This window comes from Anguilla anguilla, unplaced genomic scaffold (genome assembly GCF_013347855.1).
Source record: "Anguilla anguilla isolate fAngAng1 unplaced genomic scaffold, fAngAng1.pri scaffold_114_arrow_ctg1, whole genome shotgun sequence".
In the NCBI taxonomy this organism is placed as follows: Eukaryota; Metazoa; Chordata; class Actinopteri; order Anguilliformes; family Anguillidae; genus Anguilla; species Anguilla anguilla.
The window spans coordinates 22,578-31,524 of NW_023312656.1; the positions used below are offsets into that span (position 1 = coordinate 22,578).

The 8,947-nt window shown below is 42.0% G+C and overlaps 1 long non-coding RNA gene across 1 annotated transcript; it reads right to left on the minus strand.

Annotated features, from left to right (window-relative positions):
- Positions 1 to 302: 302 nt before the first annotated feature.
- Positions 303 to 2,446, minus strand: LOC118219416. The gene is made up of 3 exons (XR_004763764.1): positions 2,351 to 2,446; positions 1,069 to 1,347; positions 303 to 389 (listed from the first exon to the last, which is right to left on the minus strand). It is a non-coding gene; the product is annotated as an uncharacterized LOC118219416 (long non-coding RNA).
- Between the last annotated feature and the right edge of the window lie 6,501 nt (positions 2,447 to 8,947).

The window sequence follows — 8,947 nt, forward strand, 5'->3', positions numbered from 1 at the left end:
ACATAAATTCACGCAAACCTTTAGCATACAAACTCTTTGGACAAATAGCCTATTCACATTGAAAAAATTGCTACAAAATTTTATACCTCGTAAAATGGCGATTAAAAGGTTTTAATACTTTTTAAGGGTCTTAATTTTCGCTAAATTTATGTATTACCGGCTTTTAATGCTTTTTAAGACCCCGTGGACACCCTGAAATTATTTTCCAATAACGGGACAGTCCGTTGTGGTTTATTCCTTACAGATAATAATTTTCCCAGTTGACACAGCTAAAATGCTGACTGTATAATACTAACCTGTAACCACGCCTCTACCGAACTGTAGAGGGCAGAACTGGAACACTCTTTCTGCACCAACTGTAGTCCTTCTCCAATAACTCCCGAACTGCCCTGGGGCACAGCAAGAACATATGTGAATTCTTAAAATGGGTGACATTCCCCTTTAAAATAATTAAACGAATCTAATATAGTGAATTTCTTAATTATATTTATACAACGGCTTTAATTCTCAGTAAAGGGACACATCGGCCTTTTAACAATTCTAAAATCAATGCGCTACAAAATACAGCATTCTAAAGCAGTTAAAACAGCAATTTTGCTCTGTAGAATTTGAATTATTGTTACAACAAAAATGACCAAAATTGCTGCTAATTGTATGGTATAAAACGAATTTTTTTTCTTGATATAATCATTGTTTTCATAGAATTAACGACCAGAGGTTTTTGCTTAACAACGGTGCAAGTCCAACTACACGAGAGTTTTGCTTGACAACGGTAAAATAATATGCCCAAACGGCCGCGGAAAAATATTTCAATTTCAGGTGATTAAGTCGATAAAAATCAATAAATACTCAAGTAACCATATATAGTCATTGTTGGTAACCCGTTGTATATGTGTAATAAACCCCCCCGGGCTGCGCCGTTATCGGAAAATAATGTAGCCTACTTCGGTGGTACCACCCCGTCGTACATTATTTTACAATAACAGGACAGGCCGTCGTGGTTTATTCCTTACATCTGTAATAATTCTCCCAGTTGAAAGTCTGTATAATACGAATTACATAGCCTACCTGTAACCGCGCCTCTACCGAACTGTAGACGGCAGAACTGGAACACTCTTTCTGCACCAACTGTAGTCCTTCTCTGAATGGCCAGCCAACTCTGGAAAAAAAAACTAGAGCAGTACTCTGTCCTCTAATCACAATCACACCTTAAGTGCCCTTCTGATATATCTATATATACTTACCACAGTTAAATGCAACTAATCGTTACACAAATTACAAACCTGTTGTGATGAAATTGGACAGTGGAATGTGGGGTCAACACACTGGGAGATCTTCTATAGCAACCTGAATTAGAGAGGACAATCGAAAAATGTATTTCCGGAAATTAACAAGTATTGTGATTAAAATACCAGTTTAGTCTGAAAATAACAAATTGTGAACGGCGATTGTACATATATGGAATATTAATGTGATATATTGGCTGTTTTTGTGGCCTTTTAGCTCGCACTTTCTCAAAATTCCATCAATCATAAGATCAGGACTGTGAAGGTAGCAAACAACAAGGCTGAATCCTTCTGACGTAATTTACACAGCAAATATGTTCGGATCGCCTAGTTTCACTCATTGTGGCCAAGCGGAATCGATAACGTTTCAGAAAATATATAACTTTAAAAGATTAATTCAATCTTCTACTGGGACTTTTGCCGTTTACTGAGGGTGTGATACAAAATGTCGGTGCCACTGACTATAATCGAATGTTTTTTTTTTTTTACATTTACCGTTCGATTGAGCAAGTACCATACAAATAATTAAATACATTTAACATAAAATAAAACAATGAATGCGTTTTTATAAACAAAAATAGCCATGTGTTGTGGTCACGATCGCCGCTGTAGAAACCTTCAGTTAAAGGAATTCGCATAATAAACTTAACCAAACACGGGCTTACATTTTCTGAACCTCGGTGATATAGCCTAGTGGTGTAAGTAGACTTCTAGCGCTAGCCATCGGTACGCTTCTATCAACACAACGCACACAGCACCCGTCATATACACTGATATGCACGTACAGCTAGCCACCGCTACAGCATTTTTTGTCTGAAAACGAAAGTCTTAGCAAACCTTCTGCCAAAGGACAAATCTATAATCACTACGATACTAATGAATTAGTTGTTCAGTCCAATTGTTCGCCGTTAGCCGGACCTAGCTAGCTAATATAGGTAGTGCTAATGTACCTAGTTAGCTAGTGTTAGCTGACGCAGCACCGGGAGTCGGCCAACTAACATTACCGTCTTTTCTCTGTCTTACCTAGACAAGATTAAATGTATGTATGAAAACGAAAGTCTTACCAAACCTTCTGCCAAAGGACGATACAAAATGTGACCAAAATGGATTAATGTATAAAGATTTTGATCGTAGCTTTCGCTAGTCAACCGTCTCTGTTGGAATACCAAGTGAATTGGTGACGTGACATTCAACTCTCAGAGCTTTTGTACACTGCCCCACTTTGATGAGAGGTCAAGGTGATTCCGCGGTGTTCATTTTTAACTGGACACAATTTTGTTTTGACTGGCGCGGTGTTTATTTTTAACTGGAGACACTTTTGTATGGACTGTAGCCTATATTCCACTTCTGTGTGATGGACTACATTGCAGAAAAAATGTAAGAAATTATTTTATGTAGAGAGAGAGAGAGAGAGAGAGAGAGAGAGAGACTTCTCATTGTGTTAGGGAGATTAAACGATACATGCGATTTAGAAAAATCCATTTTAAACTTTACTAGATTTTCCTTGAGTATCGATACAACGAATCCACAAAATAGGCTACTCGCTAAAACTCCCCAAATAGGCACTTTTAGCGAGTAGCCTAGGCCTTATAAGCCTATATTTATTTTCATTTACAGCACGAAATTGTGCACATTTTTAATAAACATTATTTGCGGACACATGCAGTTCTTTGTCCGCACTCGCATTCATATCTGCAATGCGTAGATTGTAAACAATCTTGAAGTGCAGGTTTTGTTTTTGTAGATACGGTAGCTAACAGACTTGTGTATCTTGTTTAAGTGTAGACTACTTTCTTGTTTAAGTGTAGACTACTTGGTGATTAAAACGGATTTTTAACGGATAAATTGAATTTATGATCTAATCCCCCTAATACGGTACGAAGACGCTGTGTGTTAGGCTACTTGCCATTTGATTAGTCCGATCGTTGGCAAATTAATGAAAACAGGTTGAGATCAATGATTAGTTTAAAGGAAAGTTTTGTGCCCCACCAATTTTCAGTTCAGTCGCCGCATATTGATTTTTTGTGGCTGGTAAAAAGTGAGTGGCTGGTAGAAGTTGAGAATGTACAAGGCACAGTGGCTAGTGCATAAAAAAGTTAATTTTACACCCGTAGCACGTATGATCTTATATAGCCTATGAAAAAGAAACTGTCAAAATATGTTTTTAGAAAAATCGCCAAAAACGGGTTTGACCTCCCTATCCCTGGTCCCCTGACCAAGCTGGGAGCTGGAATCAGCGCGCTCCGAGCGGTGAGGTGCGAGCTGGGAGCTACGTTCTGAGAGGTGGAGCTGGGACGAGCGAGCAACGAGGTGGGAGCTCCGAGCTCAAGGTGCGAGGTGCGACCCCGGATCAGCAAGCGGGGAACTTGGAGCTACGAGCTCGCAGTTCGCAATTGAGGATTGAACTTTTACTGCCCTGCGGGAAAATCGCAAGAAGCAGTAGCAAGAGCTGGTAGGCAAGGCCCCCTGCTTCGGTCACACACAGCACCGTTTTTTGTTGTTGGCTATAGGCTCATTGCATCTTGTTTTCTTGTTGACGTTTATTTTTACGAACAGCCGAATAATAGTAAGTATAACTACGTTTTTTTAAAAGGCTAATGAACTGATCTAGGCTAGTTTAGTTACGCCAGTCGCAGCCATTGGAAGAGTGCGCCACAGGTTTATTTTATCAATCAAATGTTTTTTGATACGGAATTCTATTCCCTGGACCTGGGTCCGGTTGTTTATTCTAAAAAATGCATGCATTCAGATCAGTTAGCGTTCACTTCAAATCTATTTTTCTACAGTCTATGGTTCAAACATTGCAATTCGTTGCCCTTGTCAAGTGAGTGGATAATGATAACGCTAATGTGAAAACGATCTGTAATTTGATAATGAAATGTTAAATGCCCCCGACTCGAAAATTCCGGTCCACCTTAAATCGGTTGCGATATATGATTGGATTGTTTCGCGGTCTTCCCTAGGTGTTTACAAAAAAGGTTATAATTTGCTTTTAAAAGTGTCGCAAATCAACTCGTTGCCGTGATGTTATAGCACACACACAATACTCTGTCTCTGCTCATACTACAAACACTGTTCACTCTGTTCAGCACGAAGTCGACTTTGCATTGGCGACAACCACACTTCACAATTTCTTCAGGAATTATGTAGTTATAAAGTAGTCTACAGACAATGATGTTTTCAGTGTAAACATTTTTATTTGTGATTACTGCCAGCAAGTGGATTGTGTCCTGAACTGATACCATGTTCTTGACCTGAAATCAGATGAAAAAATAAAAGCTAGGGTATTGCTAGGTGGTTGCTATGGTGTTGTATACAGTTGCTAGGGTGTTCTCAGTAGTTGCTAGGGTGTTGCTAGGTAGTTGCTATAGTGTTTTGCGCGGTTATTAGGGTGTTGATAAGTAGTTGCTATGATGTTTTACGTGGTTGCTAGGGTGTTGCTAGGAAGTTGATATGGTGTTGCTAGGGTGTTACTATACTGTTCTAGGTGGTTGCTAGGTGGTTGCTATGGAGATCTAGGCAGTTGCTAGGGTGTTGCTAGGTAGTTGCTAGGGTGTTGCTATGGAGTTCTAGGCAGTTGCTAAGGTGTCGCTAGGTAGTTGATATGGTGTTCTAGGTGGTTGCTAAAGTGTTCTAGGTTGCTAGGGTGTTTCTAGGTGGTTGCTATGGAGTTCTAGGCAGTTTTCAGCTGTTGCTAAGTGGTTGCAATGGAGTTCTAGGTGGTTGCTAGGTGGTTGCTATGGAGTTATAGCCAGTTGCTAGGGTGTTGCTAGGCATTTGCTATGGAGTTATAGGCGGTTGCTAGGGTGTTGCTAGGGTATTCTAGGTGGTTGCTAGGATGTTGCTAGGTGGTTGCTATGGAGTTATAGGCGGTTGCTAGGGTGTTGCTAGGCAGTTGTTATGGTGTTCCAGGTTGTTGCTAGGGTGTTGCTAGGTGGTTGCTATGGTGTTCCGGGTGGTTGCTAGGGTGTTGCTAGGTGGTTGCTATGGAGTTCTACGTGGTTGCTATGGTGTTGCTAGGTGTTTGCTATGGAGTTATAGCCGGTTGCTAGGGTGTTGCTAGGCATTTGCTATGGTGTTCCAGGTGGTTGCTAGTGTGTTGTTAGGTGGTTGCTATGGAATTCTAGGCGGTTGCTAGGGTGTTCTAGGTGGTTGCTCGGGTGTTGCTAGGGGGTTGCTATGGAGTTATAGCCGGTTGCTATGGTGTTGCTAGGCATTTGCTATGGTGTTCCAGGTGGTTGCTAGTGTGTTGTTAGGTGGTTGCTATGGAGTTCTAGGTGGTTGCTAGGTGGTTGCTATGGAGTTATAGCCGGTTGCTAGGGTGTTGCTAGGGTATTGTAGGTGGTTGCTAGGATGTTGCTAGGTGGTTGCTATGGAGTTATAGGCGGTTGCTAGGGTGTTGCTAGGCAGTTATTATGGTGTTCCAGGTGGTTGCTAGGGTGTAGCTAGGTGGTTGCTATGGAGTTATAGGCGGTTGCTAGGGTGTTGCTTGGCAGTTGTTATGGTGTTCCAGGTGGTTGCTAGGGTGTAGCTAGGTGGTTGCTATGGTGTTCCAGGTGGTTGCTAGGGTGTTGCTAGGTGGTTGCTATGGAGTTCTACGCGGTTGCTATGGTGTTGCTAGGTGGTTGCTAGGGTGTTGCTAGGTGGTTGCTATGGAGTTCTAGGCGGTTGCTGTTGGGTTGCTAGGTGGTTGCTATAGAGTTGTAGCCGGTTGCTAAGGTGTTGCTAGGCATTTGCTATGGTGTTCCAGGTGGTTGCTAGTGTGTTGTTAGGTGGTTGCTTTGGAGTTCTAGGTGGTTGCTAGGGTGTTGCTAGGGTATTCTAAGTGGTTGCTAGGATGTTGCTAGGGAGTGATAGGCAGTTGCTAGGGTGTTGCTAGGGTATTCTAGGTGGTTGCTAGGATGTTGCTAGGTGGTTGCTATGGAGTTATAGGCGGTTGCAAGGGTGTTGCTAGGCAGTTGTTATGGTGTTCCAGGTGGTTGCTATGGTGTTCCAGGCGGTTGCTATGGTGTTGCTAGGTGGTTGCTATGGAGTTTTAGGTGGTTGCTAGGGTGTTGCTAGGCATTTGCTATGGTGTTCCAGGTGGTTGCTAGTGTGTTGTTAGGTGGTTGCTATGGAGTTCTAGGTGTTTGCTAGGGTGTTGCTAGGGGGTTGCTAGGGTATTCTAAGTGGTTGCTAGGATGCTGCTAGGTGGTTGCTATGGATTTATAGCGGTTGCTAGGGTGATGCTAGGCAGTTATGGTTGCTAGGATGTTGCTAGGTGGTTGCTATGGATTTATAGCGGTTGCTAGGGTGTTGCTAGGCAGTTGTTATGGTTTTCCAGGTGGTTGCTAGGGTGTTGCTAGGTCGTTGCTATGGTGTTCCAGGTGGTTGCTAGGGTGTTGCTAGGCAGTTTTTATGGTGTTCCAGATTGTTGCTAGGGTGTTGCTAGGTGGTTGCTATTGGGTTCCAGGTGGTTGCTAGGGTGTTGCTAGGTGGTTGCTATGGTGTTCTAGGTGGTTGCTATGGTGTTGCTAGGTGGTTGGTATGGCGTTATAGCCGGTTGCTAGGGTGTTGCCAGGCATTTGCTATAGTGTTCCAGGTGGTTGCTAGTGTGTTGTTAGGTGGTTGCTATGGAGTTCTAGGCTGTTGCTAGGGTGTTGCCAGGCATTTGCTATAGTGTTCCAGGTGGTTGCTAGGATGTTGCTTGGGGTTGCTATGGAGTTCTAGGCGGTTGCTATGTCTTTACTGAGTCCAATGTGGCGATCCATAGTTCTCTATGACAAACGGTTCGAAAGTTATGGAATATCAAACATCGGCCAATCAGGAAGGGGGGAGAGGCTGATCTACACCAATGGACAAGGGACTCTCTACCATGGCCAATGAGGCATTGCACAATTTGTGGGCATTTTTTCCCTATAGAGATGAATGGCAGAATGTTCAAATCTAGAGAGAGACCAGAGTACTCCTGCTAGAAGACAGACCATTGTGACATCACAAGGGTGAGAAGACAGAGCATTGTGACATCACAAAGGTGAACATTCCGCCATTCATTCTCTATGGGAAAAATTGCCCACAAAAATTCAAATTTTTCAAAAACTGTCCACCCAAACTTTCCAAAGTAATAGCACACCATTCCCGATCAGGCCGCTCGATTTGACATATTGCACCTGTATGTGGTGCGAAAACGCTGGGAGGAGTAGCGGTCCAAAAAATGGGTGGAAAGAAATAATAATAATAAAACTAGACAATTCCTGCAGAAATTGTGAAGTGTGGTTGCCGCCAACGCAAAGTCGACTTTGTGCTGAACGGAGCGAACAGTTTCTGTAGTATAAGCAGAGACAGAGTATGGCATATATGCTATAACATCACGGCAAGAGTCTATATGCAACACACATATTCAGAGCTAAATTAACCCTTCATCAGTACTTGAGATCAGTGTTTTACTCACGGTATGCTGTGACGAGTGACGGCGAATCACAAAGCTAGCTGGCCAGTTCAGAGGGTCTTGGAAAAACCCTATATCTACACTGCGCGACCGCACCATTTAAAAAAGCAAGACAGGTCTAGGGAGATTAATTTGATTGATTGATGGTTTTACGTTAAGTTCAGCTCATTTTTACCATTCAACTAAAAACATTTAAGTGGGCTGCAATTCAGAGTTTAATCTGTTACCTTAGATACCAACTCATAGACAGAGGATAATCTATTAGGCCTACCTGTTAGCCTCAATGCAGTTATAAAGAGACCAAAGTTTCCAACTCGCTGGAATGTAAAACGGTACTACAAAAGTAAAATGTGACATATTATACATAGTTAGAAAGCTTATTCTATCACCTGTTGGATCGATGAAGTGTAGATAAAGCCAGTTTGTACTACAAAGTTACAGAACACTCAATGCAGTATGTGTGGTATTACAAGCTGACGTCTTTTTCTGGAGTAAGACCGGACCTGAAGCTGCTGCACACGTTTGGTTGACGGCGTTGTTGCACTTTTTAGTAAAGTCTGGCTTGTTTGAAAATCCGTTTATTCAGTAGCTGAGAGCATAAGCTTTCTAACCAGGTATAACAGCACATCTATTTTTGGTTTTTTAATATTGTTTTTTTAGGTCAACCGAAAGTGCTCTCATTATCGCATTAAAGCCATTCACTGTTTGTTAGCACTAGCATTCTAAGAAGCTGAATGTGAAGAAACGTCGTCAACGAATTAGCGTAATATCTCGTGAAATACTATTATTATTGAGGATTTCTTGGTATGCCTAAGCCATATGTTTGTTGATATACCTAGCTGACAGCGTTTTCATTTGTAATTTTGCATTTGGAATACCGTTTAATCGCTTTCACTTCCGCAATCAGCTATGTCCTATCCTGGCTGCTGAGACCGTAGAGCTGACCGCATCACGTGTGCAAAGCCGACCAATGCTGTAACTTCACCGTTCGCATATGAATGTCGTCACCTTCTCCATTCATCTATATGGGGAAAAATTGGGCATAAAAATTAATATTTCTCAAAAACCGTTCAGCGAAACTTTCCACAAAGTAATAGCACACGATTCCAAAAGAAGCCGGTCATTTTGACATATGGCACGTGTATGTGGTGTGAAAACTCTGGGAGGAGTAGCGGTCCAAAAAATGTGTGGAATAATAATAAATAAAGAATATGTGCGATAATAGTAGTGTGGT